The sequence below is a fragment of the Beta vulgaris genome, chromosome 8, assembly GCF_026745355.1.
Source record: "Beta vulgaris subsp. vulgaris cultivar EL10 chromosome 8, EL10.2, whole genome shotgun sequence".
NCBI lineage: Eukaryota > Viridiplantae > Streptophyta > Magnoliopsida > Caryophyllales > Amaranthaceae > Beta > Beta vulgaris.
The window spans coordinates 29,832,404-29,854,089 of NC_079209.1; positions in this window are offsets into that span (position 1 = coordinate 29,832,404).

Consider the following 21,686-nt stretch of genomic DNA (forward strand, 5'->3'; position numbering starts at 1 on the left):
ACTATCATATTCTTGCAAGTTATGCCAATTGTTTAAAAGGCTATAACACAGCAGTTGCAAAACAAATGGTGTCAAAAAGCAACTTCAAAACGGGTCGACGTTTTAGTTTGCTACAACATGCATGCATGAGACAAAATCACGAAAACACAAGCTATTCTCAAAAGCAAAATGCTAGAAAGCAAAATAAGCAAATTTCACAAAAGTTGCCTTCCTTAGGGAAGCAAAAAGTCAGTTCCTAACATTCTGCTCCTAGCGAGAAGAATAAGCACGCAAGTTAAAGCTGCTCCTATAAGCAATTGCAATTTTCGGACCTACAATTTCGAACTCCAATTAAATTTTCCATAATATATTCCTATTGTTAATTTAAAATAATAACATGTTTTTAAACACATATGTACGAGCTCAATTCTAAAAAGTTTATTTAAATAACTAGCAAGTTAGTTAGGCGCCTAAATTTTTTGGAATAACCTAAAGCTCACAGATACCACTTTGTAACACCTCGGTAATTCTCTTTTTTACCAAAATACCTTTTCAATATAAAACTTAGAGAACTATCAAAGCATTATCTCCCGCATGATAACGTATCGGCTTATTCAGAATTTTGCAGCGGAAAACATATAATTAAACTCTAGAATTGAAATATAATAGATAAACAAAGTACTTAAACCAAACACACGCTATTAATGTTAACTTCAAACCAAACTTAAATAATATGTCTTTGATTTAGATAATTAAATCAATCTGTTACACAAGCTCTCCATTCCTAAATTCCCATGATGCAACATCTGCAAACCTGCATATGTCAATGCTCTAAAGAATTTGTTCACCAAAATGGGTCATCACACGATCAATAAGGCAAAGCCATGATCAACATACACAAACAAAACACATAACCAGCAAAGCTGAGTACTACATGATAATAATAAACATTCCTAACATGATATTAATAAATAATAAACAGGGAGGAATAATAATATGAAATCTAACATTCTGCAGATAACTTTTACAGAACTAAAATTTAACAATCATTTTATTACTTTAATGGAATATTTATTGGACTGAGTTGTCTAACTAAAAACCAGCCTTCACCTAAGAAGACGAAATACGGGCGTGACTCCGTTTTCCATTGTGACCTGCGATATCGAGGAACCTTTGAATAAAAGTAGGAACGGTGATCAATCCAATTTCCAGAAAAAGTCATGACACGCTCACCATGTACCCCAACTCCTGATTGACCAACCTCAGACGTGCACCAGTCTAAAGTTTATTATTATCCAAGTTACACTTTACATGATTTACAAATTATTACTTGTTATGACACACAAGCAACACAAATACATATAATCAAACATTCACAACTTAACTCCTTTTTATCTTAGGTAACTAAGTGATCATACAACTTACAACCCAAGATTAATTCCTTTTTATTCCAATCCTCCTGATTTGTTGAACCTAGCCAACAACCAACTTACCTTTCAAAGGCATAAATTATTAACTTACCAAATAAGGCCCGCAGTCCTCATAAATCGAGTAGTGAAAATAATAGTTTAAGGGAACACATGATTCAACATGATCCAACTCAATAAATATATTAACTCCCTCATGTGAATTTATAAATAAAGTTCCCAACTAACATGCTTGCATCATTATTCCATACAAACATTATTTTCTACTGAAAATCAAATCTCATACTTACATGTTCACACACAAGCATAAAACATCTAAAATCTAATCACAATGGAAATCATATATGAACTCACAAAGTTCTTATACATGATCTTATAACTTTCCTTCCTAAAATCATGGTACTACATCACATAACACATAGGTATGTACGTACCTTGTGTAAACTAATTGGTAGGCCACCTTTAATCACCTTAAAAATCGCTTACAGAGTAATCTCCGCCTAAAAAACCAATAGAATTCAAAATCAATACTCCAAATAAATTCCAGCAACTTTAAAATACTTTAAATCCCCTTTAAAAATATTTAAAAGTTGTTGTATCATTAAAACGTCAACTACTTATTTTACCTAGTATAGTACTACTATCACTACAAGAAAAGACGATATCAACTACTGCTTAAAGTCGTCGTTGATATAGTAAAACGGTCGCTAATTAATCATCGACGACCAAACGGTCGTAAACAAGCCGTCGCTGTACAGATGGTCACGGATATTGGAATCAACGACCACTTAGCCGGCGGTGAAAATATAACGACGGTTTCTGCAAAATCAGCGACCGTTTCAAGAAACCGACGTTGACTTCATGTCAACGTCGACTTAAAGCTATCGTTAATACAACGACGGTTTAAAGCAGTCGTTGATTTTACCGACGGCTTTAAGCCGTCGTTCTATTATCCGACAGTCGTTGAAATTCAACTCCATGGCAGCATACATTTCATTACAGCGATTGCCTAATCGTCGTTCATTCAATGTGTAGCCGTCGCTATTTTTAAAAATAATGTTAATTTAAAATTTATTGTTCGAAATTATAATTAAACCTGTATCTATACAGCTGCACCTATATTTTTCAATTACAAAAATATGCAATTTTGATATATATTATAATTTGCGTAGATACTTATATAATTACATGAAATAGATTAAACTTATGTACACAAAATAGATCCCGATGTCGGGAAATAAAGTAGAAGTCGGGTTCTACAAAAATATATATCGGCATATCTAAAAACTAATAAGCTAGATGCCGATAAAATATAGACACTAAATGTCTATAGTTAGACAAACTACCTAGATTAAATATATGTACGCAAAATAGATCCTGGTGTCGGGAAATAAACTAGTAGTCGAGTTCCTTGCCTCCACCTCTTCCATCTGTGCAGCGACCTTTGCCTCCTTATGCGCCTCAAGCTGAGAAAAAATGGACGGCTCATAATGAAAGTACAAATGAAATCTCTCACATTCTTTTTGCAGAATTAAACAACGTAAATATAACCCACAAACTACAAGCAATAAATGAAGAAAACAAGTAACATAAAATAAATTCCAATTAGCTACATTATATACTGTTTGTACAATAGTCTCTGTCTACTTTGAGCATAACGGTGAAAAGCATCCTTTTTTATACAGGGTCAAGGTGTCAAAGGTATCATATACAAACCATATTGCAATTTATATCAACAAACAAACGATGAACGCTGAATCAAAGTTGTGACTTGAAACCTTTGATTGGTGCAAACCAACATCAAATGTTGCGAAATGTAGCTGCAATATTTACTAATATATGGGTGTACCAATACCACAAACAAATAACATTCTCTGACAAGCAATGTGTCAACCGTACTCCCTTGCATAATCTGATTTCTGTGCCTGATGAAAACTATAGTTGAAGGGCAAAGTAATCACCTTCAAGAATTCAGAGTTGCGTTTTGCTGTAGGTATATCCCTTAGGGCTATGTATAAGCAATAATTCTATTTCCTATAATGGTATTAGAATTGGAATCTATGACAATATCACAAGTCATTTGGTGCGATAAAATGCTTAAATATCTACATTTAGCTTTGTATACATAACCCTTGGGGGTTAGGACTACGTTTAGCATTTCCCAAACTTTAAGTTTGTCAGCATAGATACGACGTCGTTGAACTCTTATAATTTATTGCACATATACCATACATGATACATGTCAAAGTTTCAAAGACAGTGCTACAACCTAATGCATTGAAGCTCAAAAGCTTCATATGTTAACTTAGCTAGCATATAAAGCATGGCTTGAATAAAAACTAGTATAATTTCATGAAGAAACTTAAGCTACACAAAGACATATGCAAACAAGTTGAAGAATGAAAACAACAGAAATTCAAATAGCACATAAAACACAGTCTATATAGTATTACCAGCTTCTCCATGAGCGTAACGACAATTCGGACCATATCTACAGCTCTTATTCCTCATCCAACTGTGACACAACCTTGTTTTAATTCTTGAATCAACATCAACTGGCTGAAAATTGCTCACAACAGACGTCTCCCTAGATAAGTCTCTCTATTGTCCTTCATACGTCTCCAATGGCTTATGCATAAAGATACCTCAGATGTGAAATGTTCTCTCAGCAACAAAGAAATTGCAAATTTCGATATTTGTGAATTGTTCTCTCATTAACAAAGAAACTGGGAAGAAAGTAACAATATCCCTAACATAAACTAACAAGTAACAATATCAATCAGAAATTCAACAAAAAGAGAGGAAAATCAGCAATTATTCACACTTACATAATTTCTAATTCAAGCCAAATTAAACATAGATTACAAAATGTTACATCAAAATATGCTAACAAAAAAACCCTAGCACAGAAGAAAATCGATAATTTATGAAAACAACAAAGTATTTACTATCAAATGAAGGTATTTGTTGAATTCATCTCGCAAAAAGTATAACGCAAATATAAACAAACATCGCAAGAAATTCGAAAAATACGAAAAATTCTCAACTAATTTCGGAGCAAAAATTAGCAAAATCGGAATTAAAGCTTCAATGAAAGACAACAAAACTTAACTTGCTAGTAATTGCAGATAATACCTAGAATAGATCACAGTGAAGAACAGGAAAAAGGAGGGAGTTGTGACTGCTTCAGCCTGCAATGTCGCTTTAATTCGATAGGGAAAACCCACTTTTTAGGGTTTGGTTTCATGAGTGACAAACAAAAAAAAAAAGAACAGAAAATGAAACAGTGCTAACCGGCCGCAAAGAGGCGGAGAGAAAATGAGGTCGGCCGTCAATGGCTTCTTGCTTCTTCGATTTGCCGACTGAAAGAGGCAACTTCTCTCTTTTAAGTTGCGTTGGAATAAACCCTACTAAAAGGGTCACTTTATAATACCCCCTTTTTCCTTCCATCACCGACCGTTTACAACCGTCGCCTTAGGTAAACAAAATTTCAGAGGCACATTAATCAACTTAACGACGACTTGAAACTAACGTTGTTTTTCAACGACTGTTAAACCGTCGTTGTATCCTTTACAAGCAGTCGGTGTTTACCGACGGGTTACCGCAGACCCTGTTTTAGTAAGAACGATGATTTTTCTGACCGTCGCTGTTAAACAGTCGTTGTTTTAGCATTTTCTTGTAGTGTATGCTAGTCATTAAAATCCATAAAACTCTATTAGTAACAACCTTCTAAAATTCTAGCAACTTATCAATTTTTAAAACTCTCTTTAAACATACTTAAACATGCTTAAATTCATAAGTTAAATCAATTTCATAGTTTATAACATACTACTATGATTTTTCAATCTTTAACACCCTAAAAATTCATACTTTGATAATTAAAAACTCAATCTAAATATTATAATCAAATGTATAATTTTATTTTTTCAATACATAATTGTTATGGCTGAATTTTTTGACAGGGTGACACTGACGCGACGACTCGATGACTCGATGACGTAATGCCGTCTGACATGATGACGAAGTAAATGCGACCCGAAGACACAGCGAAGGACGCAAGATTGAGAGCAGAGCATTAAGTGGTAACGGTCCAGCTAAATAAGGAAGGATTGTTATGAGCCATAAATTCAGCCGTTAAAGGGGACAAATCAAGACGTTGGAGCGTAAGCATAGAAGATCTCCCATGATTGAAGCGCGAAGTTAATGTAATGATTAGTGAATTCATTTTTGTATTCGTTGAGAAAAAGCCAAGGAAAAAGAAGGCATATTAAAGGGGGAGAGAGGTCATTGACATGTTTTTTACGCAACATTATTGGAAGAACACTAGAGAGAACTTAGCACTCTTGTAACGACAGTCAGTCACTAAGAAAGATAGTGAACTATATTAGTTTGGTGGATCTCCAACCACCCGCGGTTTTTTACCCACCTTCATTGGGGTTTTCCGCGTCACCACTTTTGTGTGTTCATCCCCTTTGATCCCCTTTGCATTCTTTTGTCGCGTTGTCTTTAACATCATCTGGTTAACACGTCCCACAACTTTAATTTCGTCGTAAGTGATAAATTTTAGCATAAACAATTTGGCACCCACCGTGGGGCATAACCAGACCATCTACTGTTCAAAATCCAGCAAATGGGAGAAAGACCTAACCTCGAGGAAATGCAGAGACATTACGAACAAATGAGAGCAGAAATGCTCGAAATGAAGCAATCTAATGAGCGGCTAGCTACCGACTTTACGTCATCGCAGGAGAGGATCCAGAAATTGCAAGAAGAGTTAGCATCGTCCAAGGCTTCGAAGGTCTGACGTCGTGCTAATCTGAACGACATCCCTTTGATGGGGAATCTTTCTGAGTCAGATGATGAGGAACATGAAAACGACGAAGAGCCCGAGGATGAAGAGCCCTTGAATAATGAAGGGAAAGACCAAGGCGAAGGAGAAGCGAATCTTATGACAAAGCGCATGGCCCAGATCGAAAAGCAAAATAAGCGCTTGATGAAGCTCATGTCCCAGCTCCCTGGAGCCCCAACGCCAGGCATCGTGGAGCATCCCGACGGATATGCAGAATCCCCTTCGTCGATAGGATCTCAAGGGCCGTGCTTCCCAAGAAGCTCAACCTGCCTACCCTCGCTGCTAATTATGATGGTTCAACCGATCCAGACGAGCACGTCGCGCAATACAAGCAGCGGATGTGGCCAGCGTCAATTCCCTGTCATTTGGTAGAGGCCTGCATGTGCAAATCTTTTGGAGCTATGCTCACCGGTCCCGCTCTCAAGTGGCTCGGATCTCTCAGGCCAGGAAGCATTGGCAATTTTTCGACCCTAGTCAATAAGTTCTATGAGAAGTTCGAAGGCAGTCGCAGCCTGGAAAAGCAGACGAGCGATCTATATGGCGTCGTTCAAGGACCTAAAGAATCTGTTCGCGATTATTATAATCGCTTTAACAAAGAGATGATTAGCATTGAAGATCTTGATACTAAGACTGCTATTGAATGTTTCAGGAAAGGATTAATCTTGCGATCAAAGCTATACAACCGTTTGACGAAGTACCCGTGCCGGATGTTTGAGGAAGTCAAGTCGCGAGCGTTAGCACAGATGAGATTGGAGGAAGTCGATGCCATCCTCAGCACCATATCCAACCGACGTGCACCGGAGACCCCTGCTGACCGGAAGGCTTTCGTCCCTAAGAAGAACAACTGGCGAAGCCACCCTTATAGCCGTTCAAACCAGGTAAACAATGTTACTGACGTTGTCGAAAACGCAGGTAACAACGCGAGGACGCAGTCGCCGACGTTCCCCGCTCTAAACTCCTACGGATTTTTCGTCGATTTCGGAGGCTTCGTGAATGCTTTATCCAACATCGGAGCACCAGTTCGTTGGCCAAAAAAGAGCGACCGACCGGAAGCACAAAAAGATCAAACAAAATGGTGTCAGTGCCATCATGACCATGGCCATAAGACGGAGGAGTGCATTGCGCTGCGGCGATAGGTCGTGTTCATACTTAATAAGGGGCATCTTAAAGACCTTTTCAGCGATAAAGGTAAACCGTCCTTCGGTAGGAATACCGCGCAGTCCGACCCTCTTGCGTCGCCCACGCACGTAAAGGTAATCAACGTTATTTCTGGTGGATCTGATGTATGTGGACTAACGTATTCCCCAGCCAAAAGGCTAGCAAGAGAGGGTACCCCCTCGTCCGTCGTTTATAAATCATGCAGGACAGCTGAGGAACGCAAGCTCGAAGCAATGCCAATAACCTTTGACGACGACGACGTCTGCGAGATGGAGCACCATGATGGATTAGTCATATCCCTGACTGTCAGCAATTGCTTGTTAAAGCGAGTGTTAGTCGATGGGGGCAGCTCAGCCAACATCATATTCAAAAGCGCTCTCGAAGGTATGGGTTTGTGCGATAAAGATATTACTAAAAAATCTACTGTTTTGGTAGGATTCAGTGGAGAGGCTCAACATACTGTCGGAGAGATCACATTGCCAACGCTAGCCAAAGGCGTCAACCTGCCAACCAGATTCAACATTGTGGACTTCCCGTCAGCGTTTAACATCTTTCTCGGCACTCCATGGATACACAAGATGAAGGCCGTCCCCTCAACTTATCATTAATCGCTGAAGTTTCCAACCAAGTGAGGCGTCCAAGAAATAAAGGGCGAGCAGAAGTCGGCAAGAGAATGCTATAGTTCGTCGCTCAAACCCCCGAAAGCGTCTATCTAGCAATTAAAGGATGGGTCAGCGCCCGACGCGCCCAGCGAGCAGGACGTGGATGAAGTGATGCTCGATCCATCCATCCCCGATCGCGTCGTTCAAATCGAAGCGACAATGTCGCAAGAAATACGAGGTCAGTTAGTTGATTTTTTGAAAACTAACCAAGATTGTCTTCCTTGGTCCCATGAAGATATGACAGGAATCAACCTTGACGTCATTACGTATAAGCTCAACGTCGACCCCGCTCACAAGCTTATAAAACAGAAAAGATGCAAATTCCCACCTGAAAGGAATCAAGTCATCAATGACGAGGTTCAGGAGTTGATCGATACCGGAAAGATCCGCGAGGTAAAGTATCCAGATTGGTTAGCCAATGTCGTGGTGGTCAGCAAAAAGAACGGGAAGTAGAGAGCTGCATTGACTTCACAGATTTGAACAAAGCATGTCCCAAGGATTCATTACCTCTCCCTCAAAGAGATGCAATGGTTGACGCGAGGGCAGGTCACGAGCTTTTAACGTTCATGGACGCATATTCCGGGTACAACCAAATATTAGTGCATCCGGACGACCAGGAAAAGACCGCGTTTGTTACTGATAAAGGTATATATTGTTAAAAGGTTATGCCTTTTGGTTTGAAAAATGCAGGTACCATATACCAACGACTGGTTAACCAAATGTTTAAAGATCAACTGGGTGACACTATGGAAGTGTACATAGATGATATGCTCGTCAAATCCAAGCGAGCAGATAATCACATTCAACATCTGTCGGAGGCTTTTGACGTCCTACGAAGGTATGGCATGAAATTAAATCCTACTATGTGCACATTTGAAGTGTCTGCAGGAAAGTTCTTAGGGTACGTCGTTACGCAACAAGGAATTGAAGCTAGCCCGGATCAAATAAAGGCCATCATCAACATTCAATCCCCACGAAGCGTCAAGGAGGTGCAAAAGTTGACCGGTCGCGTAGCTGCGTTAAATCGTTTCATATCCCGGTCGTCTGAAAAATGCCACCTATTTTATGACGTCCTGAGAAAGAATAAGGGCTTCGAGTGGTCGCAACAACACGAAGACACGCTGCAGAAACTTAAGAGCTACTTAGCGTCACCGCCATTATTGTCAAAGCCAAATATCCGAGAAACGTTGCAGCTCTATCTCGCGGTAAGCAATGTGTCCGTCAGCGCTGTCCTCACACGGGAAGCGGAAAGCCAGCAGCTACCACTCTACTATGTCAGTAAGTGTCTGCTAGACGCGGAGACCAGGTATTGTTCATTAGAGAAGCTCATTTTAGCCATAGTCGTAGCTGTTAAAAAGCTTAGGCACTATTTTGAAACACATACTGTTGTCGTTATGACTAATTATCCTATCAAGTCTGTGTTGCGACACCCAGAATTGACAGGACGCATGAGCAAGTGGGCAATAGCACTCGGCGCGTACGATATCCAGTTTCATCCAAGAACCGCTATCAAGTCACAAGCTTTGGCAGATTTTGTGGCAGACTTTAGCCCGGAGCTAGAAAAGCTTGCGGACGACGAAGTCGCAAAGATTAATCAACTAAACGACGACTCTTGGATACTGTTTGTTGATAGGTCTTCTGATTTTCGTGGAGCAGGTCTAGGCAATGTGCTAAAGTCGTCACAAGGGGGCAAGATAGTACGAGCCATTTGCTGTGAATTTAGAGCGACGAATAACGAAGCCGAGTACGAGGCGCTCATAGCAAGAATGACGTTAGCAAAGGACATGGGAGCGAAAGCATGGAAAGTTTTCAGCGATTCACTGCTGATAGTCAGCCAAGTCAAGGGCGAATTCACGGCAAAAGACTCTAAAATGGCCATGTATTTAGAAGTAGCTCAGAGTAAAAGTAAAGGGTTTAATTCATTTGACATTTTGCAGATACCTAGGGACCAGAATACGCAAGCAGATACATTGGCCAATCTCGGATCTTCTTTAAGGGACGTTTCGTTTACGTCCGTCCCTATTGTTCATTTGACAAATCCTCCTATCGCTAGGAGCGTTGGGGACGCTGTCACGACGACGGTTGAACAGCTTCGAGACAACCATGAGGTCGTTAGTAACATCAATAATCTCGCATCTGAGAGCGACCCTGACGCTGAGGAAGTAAGTATTAGTTGGACAAAACCACTTTATGATTTCCTTGCTAACGATGTACTCCCAACAGATAAGGCGAAAGCACGCAAGATTCGATTCAAGGCGTCGCGATACGTACTCATTCAAGGAGTACTGTTCATAAAATCTGCCGCGGGCCCCAACCTGCGCGGTTTGGAGAAGGATCAGTGTGGGCAAGTCCTGAAGGACATGCATGAAGGCACTTGTGGAAATCACTTAGGAGGACGCAGCTTATCCAATAGAGTATTGCGCATGGGCTATTATTGGCCAACAATGAGGAAGGAAGCAATAAGGTATGTCGCCAAATGCGATAGTTGTCAACGACATGCAGGTATGATGCACAAACCCTGTGAACTTTTGCATCCTACTCTAACACCTTGGGCGGAGGCGTTGCCTTCCATCTTATTGGCTAATCGCACGACACCGCACACTGCGACTGGACAAACAACGTTCTCACTCGTCTATGGTTGTGAGGCTGTCCTGCCTTCAGAGGTGAGTGTCATATCCCTGACTGTCAGCAATTGCTTGTTAAAGCGAGTGTTAGTCGATGGGGGCAGCTCAGCCAACATCATATTCAAAAGCGCCTCGAAGGTATGGGTTTGTGCGATAAAGATATTACTAAAAAATCTACTGTTTTGGTAGGTTCAGTGGAGAGGCTCAACATACTGTCGGAGAGAATCACACTCCAACGCTAGCCAAAGGCGTCAACCTGCCAACCAGATTCAACGTTGTGGATTCCCGTCAGCGTTAACATCATTCTCGGCACTCCATGGATACACAAGATGAAGGCGTCCCCTCAACTTATCATCAATCGCTGAAGTTTCCTACCAAGTGGGCGTCCAAGAAATAAAGGGCGAGAGAGTCTGCAAGAGAATGCTATAGTTCGTCGCTCAAACCCCCGAAAGCGTCTATCTAGCAATTAAAGGATGGGTCAGCGCCCGACGCGCCCAGCGAGCAGGACGTGGATGAAGTGATGCTCGATCCATCCATCCCCGATCGGTCGTTCGAATCGGAGCGACATTGTCGCAAGAAATACGAGGTCAGTTAGTTGATTTTTTGAAAACTAACCAAGATTGTTTTGCTTGGTCCCATGAAGATATGACAGGAATCAGCCTACGTCATTACGCATAAGCTCAACGTCGACCCCGCTCACAAGCCTTAAAACGGAAAAGACGCAAATTCGGCCTGAAAGGAATCAAGTCATCAATGACGAGGTTCAGAAGCTGATCGATACCGGAAAGATCCGCGAGGTAAAGTATCCAGATTGGTTAGCCAATGTCGTGGTGGTCAGCAAAAAGAACGGGAAGTGGAGAGTCTGCATCGACTTCACAGATTTGAACAAAGCATGTCCCAAGGATCCATTCCCTCTCCCTCATATAGATGCAATGGTTGACGCGACGGCAGGTCACGAGCTTTTAACGTTCATGGACGCATATTCCGGGTACAACCAAATATTGATGCATCCGACGACCAGGAAAAGACCGCGTTTGTTACTGATAAAGGTATATATTGTTATAAGGTTATGCCTTTTGGTTTGAAAAATGCAGGTGCCACATATCAGCGACTGGTTAACGAAATGTTTAAAGATCAACTGGGTGACACTATGGAAGTGTACATAGACGATATGCTCGTCAAATCCAAGCGAGCAGATGATCACATTCAGCATCTTCGGAGGCTTTTGACGTCCTAGAAGGTATCGCATGAAATTAAATCCTACTAAGTGCACATTTGGAGTGTCTGCAGGACAATTCTTGGGGTACGTCGTTATGCAACGAGGAATTGAGGCCAGCCCGGGCCAAATAAAGGCCATCATCAACATTCAATCCCACGAAGCGTCAAGGAGGTGCAAAAGTTGACCGGTCGCGTAGCTGTGTTAAATCGTTTCATATTCCGGTCGTCTGAAAAATGCCACCTATTTTATGACGTCCTGAGAAAGAATAAGGGCTTCGAGTGGTCGCAACAACACGAAGACGCGCTGCAGAAACTTAATAGCTACTTAGCGTCACCGCCATTATTGTCAAAGCCAAATATCGGAGAAACGTTGCAGCTCTATCTCGCGGTAAGCAATGTGTCCGTCAGCGCTTTCCTACGCGGGAAGCGGAAAGCCAGCAGCTACCAATCTACTTGTCAGTAAGTCTTGCTAGACGCGGAGACAGGTATTCTTCATTAGAGAAGCTCATTTTAGCCATAGTCGTAGCTGTTAAAAAGCTTAGGCACTATTTTGAAACACATACTGTTGTCGTTATGACTAATTATTCTATCAAGTCTGTCTTACGACACCCAAAATTGACAGGACGCATGAGCAAGTGGGCAATAGCACTCAGCACGTACAATATCCATTTTCATCCAAGAACCGCTATCAAGTCACAAGCTTTGGCAGATTTTGTGGCAGACTTTAGCCTAGAGCTAGAAAAACTTGCGGACGACGAAGTCGCAAAGATTAATCAAGTAAACGACGACTCTTGGATACCGTTTGTTGATGGATCTTCTAATTTTCGTGGTGCAGTTCTATGCATTGTGCTAAATCGCCACAAGGGGGCAAGATAGTACGAGCCATTTGCTGTGAATTTAGAGCGACGAATAACGAAGCCGAGTACGAGGCGCTCATAGCAGGAATGACTTAGCAGAGGCATGGGAGCGAAAGCATTGAAAGTCTTCAGCGATTCACTGCTGATAGTCAGCCAAGTCAAGGGCGAATTCGCGGCAAAAGACTCTAAAATGGCCATGTATTTAGAAATAGCTCAGAGTAAAAGTAAAGTGTTTAATTCATTTGACATTTTGCAGATACCTAGGGACCAGAATACGCAAGCAGATGCATTGGCCAATCTCGGATCTTCTTTAAGGGACGTTTCGTTTACGTCCGTCCCTATTGTTCATTTGATAAATCCCGCTATTGCTAGGACGTTGGGGACGCTGTCACGACGACGGTTGAACAGCTTCGAGACAACCATGAGGTCGTCAGTAATATCGATAATCTCGCATTGAGAGCGACCCTGACGTGAGGAAGTAAGTATAGTTGGACAAAACCACTTTATGATTTCCTTGCTAACGATGTACTCCCAACAGATAAGGCGGAAGCACGCAGAATTCGATTCAAGGCGTCGCGATACGTACTCATTCAAGGAGTACTGTTCAAAAAATCTACCGCGGGCCCCTACCTGCGCTGTTTGGAGAAGGATTAGTGGGGGCAAGTCCTGAAGGACATGCATGAAGGCACTTCTGGAAATCACTCAGGATGACGCAGCTTATCCAACAGAGTATTGTGCATGGGGTATTATTGGCCAACAATGAGGAAGGACGCAATAAGGTATGTCGCCAAATGCGATAGTTGTCAACGACATGCAGGTATGACGCACAAACCCTGTGAACTTTTGCATCCTACTCTAACACCTTGGCCTTTCATGAAGTGGGGCATGGACATAGTTGGCAAATTACCTCCAGCCCCAGGTCAGAAGGTCTTTATGTTGGCACTAACTGACTACTTTTCTAAGTGGATTGAAGCAGGTTCTTTTCAACAGGTATGCGATAAGGAAGTGATTTCTTTTATATACACTAACATCATTTGCAGGTTTGGTGTTCCGTCTGAGATAGTATGCGAGAACGGGTCACAGTTCATTAGCAACGAGACACGACGTTTCTACGATGAATGGGGAATAGCGTTGCTAACGTCAACACCAAGATACCCGCAAACCAATGGACAGGCTGAGTCCAGTAACAAGACGATCATTGACTCTTTGAAGAAGCGACTCGCAGCCAAGAAAGGTAAATGGGTGGAGGCGTTGCCTTCCATCTTATGGGCTAATTGCACGACACCGCGCATTGCGACTGGACAAACACCGTTCTCACTAGTCTATGGTTGTGAGGTTGTCCTGCCTTCAGAGGTGAGTGTCCCAAATGCGAGATGTAGCCTAGCGACGGAGCGACAGAACTAAGATGAACTGATAAACGACCTAGATACCATTGAGGAGTTGCGCGACGTAGCATTGGTACGTATGGCGGCCCAGCAGCAAATAGTAGCGAGGAGCTTTAATAAAAACGTCCAAGCCAAATCCTTCGTCGAAGTAGACTGGGTCCTAAGGAAAGTATTCCAGAACACACAAGAGGCTAACGCTGGTAAGCTAGCACAGAAGTGGGAAGGACCATATCAAATTAGTAAAGTGGTAGGCAACGGAGCCTAGCAATTGGTCCGACGGAAGCTCCGTGCCACGTAGCTGGAATGCCACACACCTCAAACGATACTACTTTTAAGCTAAGTGATAAGCTTTGTTTTCCCAGTCGTTAAAATATATATATATAGATAGATAGATAGTAATGCTATTATATCTGTGTCGCTAGTTGCTAGCGACCATAGTGTTCTCTCACTGGGTATTATTGAATTGCAGGCAAGTTGTTCCCGTCCAACTTGTTAACGTCCCGACGATTTTCACAAGACATCAAGCAGATTTGCATTTTGCTACCATGTAAAGTCTTTTGGTCCACTATTGCCTCAGCTGACGTTATGACAGGGGCACAGTCATTTTAAAGCTATAACTGCTGACGACATTTCGCTATCCCTCTGACAAACACACGTAAGTTTTTATGTATTTCCTATATGTATTCTAAAGTTATGTAGTCCAAACGATAAGTCTGAACGACCAATGATGGCTTTTACTAAGTCCAAACATTACGTCTGAACGACCAAAGATGGCTTACTAAGCGCCTGACCATCCTTTAGAAACGTCAGAATAACGACCGAGACACATACATGAGATATAAAGCAAGGACAATAAGATCAATTTTGCTAAAGTCCAAAAGCATCAACGTAATGGTCACCCCCGTACGTGACCCAAAAAGTTTAAAACGATAAATAGTTATGGTCACCCCCATGGGTGACCCAAAAGTACTGTACAAACAGTCACTCTTTCGAGCGACCTATAACAAAAGTTTGATTAATGGTTTAGTAAGAGGGGGATGATATAAAAGGCCTAGGAATTAAACGGCACGGACCTCATGAGCTTCCTTCTCCTCGAACGCTTCAGCTGGTAAGACAGTAGTTGGAGCCTCCTTCTTAGTTTCAGGGTCAGGGGGTACATCCGACGCTATGAACCCGGCACAAGATGGCGCGTTTTCATCAACTTTTGATGAAGAGTCCGCCGTCGCAACCAAGTCCTCTTCGTCCACCAGATCCTTCATTGACCCCATGAACTGGAGGTATAGGTCAATGTCCTTCTGTGGCGTCCACGACGCCGTCTTCTTTATTAGAAATTGGTACATCAGCTTAGCCCTGACCCTAGTTGTCACTTCAGCCTCGAGCATGTCCAGCTCGTTCTTCTGTGCGTCGTGATTTCATGACGAGAATATTCCTCCAACTTAGTCGCCCTCTGCCTTATCTCTTCCAGCTCCTCCCCATTCTTCTGTAAAGCTTTTTTCATGTCCTCCATGGCCTTCTTGCAAGACTCCACCTCATCGCTTTTGGATTTCGCGTCCAATTCAGCCTTCTCCATTCTCTGCTTCATGGTCAAGTGACCCTTCAACAGAGATGAGATCTTCTCTTAGCCATTAGGAGATGTTGAGAAGACTGCATAAAAAAGACATGATACGCGTCACTTAGAGAGTCAAAAAGTTATTGTCATAATGAGCATAGTGTATGAAAAAGAAAATCGAGGGTCTATACTTGAAAAAGGAGTTCTAGCCCGTCTGACATCATGCGAGGAAGAGTATGGTCCTTGATCCTCTCCATTGCTCTAGGAAAAAGGAACATGTCAGCCTCAGGCCATATGGACCTCTCCAACTACATGAAGTCGTTGGGACGGTCACAGTATAGGAAGGACCGCTTTTGTCTGGGGGAGCTAGCAAGTCAGTTTTGCGCGTCTTAAACGCGCCGTCATGCTCGTCGTCCAAGTGGACGACGACCGTTGTATCCTTCTTGGACGACGCTGATGCAACGTCAGTAGAGGACTCCCTCTTACGCTTATGCACAACATCTCAGCCAGCGCTTTCCCGTCCAGACTCCCCTTAGGACGCGATTGAGATGAACCTGTCCGAAAGTGTTTGATTCATTAGTATAAAACCTTCCCTGGTAAAGTTCTACCCAAGAGTAAAAAATAAAAAGAAAGAAGAATTTAAATTAGATAGACTAATCAGAAGCCATAGAGAATGTCTTGAGAAGCAAAAAGAACCCTTCTGAATTGCCTGTCCTCCTCCGTACCTTCAGAAACTTGTCACAGAGACTTTGAGATTCGTCGTGATACGACAACAATTTTGGGTTAAGACCTGCAGTAGAAACAATGTAAGAGTGGTGTTAACGACATGGCGCGAACTTAAAAAGACCGAAAATAAACACACCTTCGGTATTCCAGCCGCCAACCAGAAACGTCCCGGCTTCCCTTAGCGACGACCTCTTCACAAACAAAAACCTGTTTTTCCAACCTTTGTCATTCGACTGTATTCCCCCGACCAGAGGCTCTAACCTCGCCTTTACATGTAGGGCTATCCTATTTTTCGCTTTAACCCTAACTTTAGAAGTAAGTCATGGAGGGTGAAGGCTTCTTCCCATGACGCTCAGGATCCTCCAGACTTGGGGCATAATTTGCCCTGGGCTGATTTGGTAAATTTGCATCAGATCCCTTGCCAGGGGGGTGAAGGGAAGTCTAAGACCTATTTTGAAAGGTTATTCTAGAGCATACCCATTTTTGGGGACACGACTCTGGTGGTTCGTCAGGCTCAGCGTTCCAATGACAGTACTCTCAGGCAAATTCCCTAAGTCTAAAAACCTTAAAAGATCCTCTTCTACATCGTTGACAGTTCATCCTCATTTTCTACCCTTGGTTCTACAACTTTCTCTTTTCCTTTCGATTTTTCTTGGTCTTTACAAAAGTCCTAATGCTACTCTGCTAGGTGCCATAGAACAGTAGAAGAAGAGAAAGTAGAACGAATCAAAGGAAAAAACGAGCGAAAAAGTGGGAAATTACCTGGTGTCAGCGATCGATTTTCCGATGGAGAGAACAGTGGAAGTTATGGAAGTTGCCTTACTTAAAGAGAGAGAAAGATTTGATGAAGTTAGAGTAAAAGTTGGGATTTCTAAATCGCCCAAGCTATTTATGCCAACAGTGAGTAATCATGACTGTTGAACCCTAGTTTTGATAATGACAAAGAAACAAAGGAACAAACTAAGTAGTGAACTAATGAATTATTTAAGTGTATGGTGTCTAAGGTATCAATGCAAGGAACTGGGAGAATACGAAGTCAATGAAGAAGTCAAGAGAGGATTTCAAAGGCTAAGTAAAGAAGTTTCTATGTTGATACTGGAACAAGCATTGGATCAAGAATAATAGAAGCTAGGCGTTTTATTTTCTAGTTCCAATGTAAAGGAACAAAGAAAGAATGGTAAGGAACTGTGGCAGAATATTTGAGAATGAAGCGTTTGTTCCTTTGTAAGGAACAAACTAAGTGGCACTTAGCAAATATGTTAAAGGAACTGAACTAATATAAGGAACTAGACTTAGGCGTGTACTTAGTATAACGATTAAAAGATAATGGAGTAAGTCATGCCTAGATTATAGGAAATTAGTTATTTCTAATTTCAAAAGATAAAATCAGTTTTAAAAAGAAATCTGTTTTGGAAAAGATTTTATTTTTCGGAAAATAAGAAAATAAATATCCGGTTGTTAGAAAGATTTTATTTCAACGATATTATTTTCTTAAAGATTAGAAATTCAGATTTAAAGATAAAAAGAGTTTATAAAAACTGATTTTCGGATAATGCTCAAGGAACTCCTATTATTTAGGAGTAATGGCTGCATTTTATCCACGTTCATTTATAGTTCATGGGATCATGGGACATGATGTAAAACGTGTTCCTTAGGGGAAGGAACATCATGGATAAATGGATTAAAACGTGTACTCTAACATTAATCCCACATTCTTCATGATTAACACTATAAATATAGAAGTCTAGATATGTTCCAAATTGTGTCTGACTAAGTAATTAAGTGAGTTTAACTTATTAAGTGTCAGTGCCTTCATTTCTCATAATAGCCATTTGTTCTTTGCCTTCTTACTCTAATTCCACTAAGCTTATTCGATCAATTGTATTTTGGTTTTTGGGTAAGGGAACTTTGAGTGAAGTTCTGTAAGAGAAAGGCTTTGATGAAGCTTGTATGTGTGAGAAAACTTCGAGTGAAGTTGAGAGGAACTGTTTAAGGGAACAGTGGTTCAGGAACTTGAGTTTAGGAACTCAAGGTAGGGCTCGAGTTAGAATTAGGTTGTAAAGAGTTGTTTGGCCTAATTAGTGAAAGTGTTGAGTTTAAAATCCTAGTGGTCGAGGTTGTTTCTTCTTGTTGGGCCAAGAAGTTTTTCCTCGTAAATCCCTTGTGTTCCTTTAGCTTGTTTATTCGTTTAAGTTTTAATTTCCGCAAAAAGTTACGTTTATTTCTACACCTGCAATTCAACCCCCCTCTTGTAGTGTTCCTACGGAAATAACAATGACAATCGTGCCAACGGTTATAATTAAAACGACTATTTAAAAAGAAAAACACCTTTTGTATTTTGAGACTCTTGGACTACCAAAAATAACCGCTCAAACTGATCTCCTTTCCTTCCTTGCGTCCCTTTGGAAATTTTCCTTTTTTCTATAATTGATAAGGGCGAGATTTTTTTATGATTTGTGATATCTTAATGACTTGGACAGAATTTCATTTGATTTATTGATTTTTTAACAATTGTCTCATGGGCTTTATGCCACCCCGACTCAACAATTGGGGGCAAACTGTTATGGCTGAATTTTTTGACAGGGTGACACTGACGCGACGACGCGATGACTCGATGACAAAGTAACAAAGGAACAAACTAAGTAGTGAACTAGTGAATTATTTAAGTGTATGGTGTCTAAGGTATCAATGCAAGGAACTGGGAGAATACGAAGTCAATGAAGAAGTCAAGAGAGGATTTCAAAGGCTAAGTAAAGAAGTTTCTATGTTGATACTGGAGCAAGCATTGGATCAAGAATAATGAAGCTAGGCGTTTTATTTTCTAGTTCCAATGTAAAGGAACAAAGAAAGAATGGTAAGGAATTGTGGCAGAATATTTGAGAATGAAGCGTTTGTTCCTTTGTAAGGAACAAACTAAGTGGCACTTAGCAAATATGTTAAAGGAACTGAACTAATATAAGGAACTAGACTTAGGCGTGTACTTAGTATAACGATTAAAGATAATGGAGTAAGTCATGCTAGATTATAGGAAATTAGTTATTTCTAATTTCAAAAAGATAAAATCAGTTTTAAAAAGAAAATCTGTTTTGGAAAAGATTTTATTTTTCGGAAATAAGAAAAAATATCCGGTTGTTAGAAAGATTTTATTTCAAAGATATTATTTTCTTAAAGATTAGAAATTCAGATTTAAAGATAAAAAGAGTTTATAAAAACTGATTTTCGATAATGCTCAAGGAACTCCTATTATTTAGGAGTAATGGCTGCATTTTCCACGTTCATTTATAGTTCATGGATCATGGGACATGATGTAAAACGTGTTCCTTAGGGAAAGAACATCATGGATAAATGGATTAAAACGTGTACTCTAACATTAATCCCACGTTCTTCATGATTAACACTATAAATATAGAAGTCTAGATAAGTTCCAAATTGTGTCTGACTAAGTAATTAAGTGAGTTTAACTTATTAAGTGTCAGTGCCTTCATTCTCTCATAATAGCCATTTGTTCTTTGCCTTCTTACTCTAATTCCACTAAGCTTATTTCGATCAATTGTATTTTGGTTTTTGGGGTAAGGGAACTTTGAGTGAAGTTCTGTAAGAGAAAGGCTTTGAGTGAAGCTTGTATGTGTGAGAAAACTTCGAGTGAAGTTGAGAGGAACTGTTGTTAAGGGAACAGTGGTTCAGGAACTTGAGTTTAGGAACTCAAGGTAGGGCTCGAGTTAGAATTAGGTTGTAACAGAGTTGTTTGGCCTAATTAGTGAAAGTGTTGAGTTTAAAATCCCTAGTGGTCGAGGTGTTTCTTCTTGTTGGGCCCAAGAAGTTTTTCCTCGTAAAATCCCTTGTGTTCCTTTAGCTTGTTTATTCGTTTAAGTTTTAATTTCCGCAAAAAGTTACGTTTATTTCTACACCTACAATTCACCCCCCTCTTGTAGTGTTCCTAGGGAAAAACAATGACAATCGTGCCAACGGTTATAATTAAAACGACTATTTAAAAGAAAAACACCTTTTGTATTTTGAGACTCTTGGACTACCAAAAATAACCGCTCAAACTGATCTCCTTTCCTTCCTTGCGTCCCTTTGGAAATTTTCCTTTTTTCTATAATTGATAAGGGCGAGATTTTTTATGATTTGTGATATCTTAATGACTTGGACAGAATTTCATTTGATTTATTGATTTTTTAACAATTGTCTCATGGGCTTTATGCCACCCCGACTCAACAATTGGGGGCAAACTGTTATGGCTGAATTTTTTGACAGGGTGACACTGACGCGACGACGCGATGACTCGATGACAAAGAAACAAAGGAACAAACTAAGTAGTGAACTAGTGAATTATTTAAGTGTATGGTGTCTAAGGTATCAATGCAAGGAACTGGGAGAATACGAAGTCAATGAAGAAGTCAAGAGAGGATTTCAAAGGCTAAGTAAAGAAGTTTCTATGTTGATACTGGAGCAAGCATTGGATCAAGAATAATAGAGCTAGGCGTTTTATTTTCTAGTTCCAATGTAAAGGAACAAAGAAAGAATGGTAAGGAACTGTGGCAGAATATTTGAGAATGAAGCGTTTGTTCCTTTGTAAGGAACAAACTAAGTGGCACTTAGCAAATATGTTAAAGGAACTGAACTAATATAAGGAACTAGACTTAGGCGTGTACTTAGTATAACGATTAAAAGATAATGGAGTAAGTCATGCCTAGATTATAGGAAATTAGTTATTTCTAATTTCAAAAGATAAAATCAGTTTTAAAAAGAAAATCTGTTTTGGAAAAGATTTTATTTTTCGGAAAATAAGAAAATAAATATCCGGTTGTTAGAAAGATTTTATTTCAAAGATATTATTTTCTTAAAGATTAGAAATTCAGATTTAAAGATAAAAAGAGTTTTATAAAAACTGATTTTCGGATAATGCTCAAGGAACTCCTATTATTTAGGAGTAATGGCTGCATTTTATCCACGTTCATTTATAGTTCATGGGATCATGGGACATGATGTAAAACGTGTTCCTTAGGGGAAGGAACATCATGGATAAATGGATTAAAACGTGTACTCTAACATTAATCCCACGTTCTTCATGATTAACACTATAAATATAGAAGTCTAGATAAGTTCCAAATTGTGTCTGACTAAGTAATTAAGTGAGTTTAACTTATTAAGTGTCAGTGCCTTCATTCTCTCATAATAGCCATTTGTTCTTTGCCTTCTTACTCTAATTCCACTAAGCTTATTTCGATCAATTGTATTTTGGTTTTTGG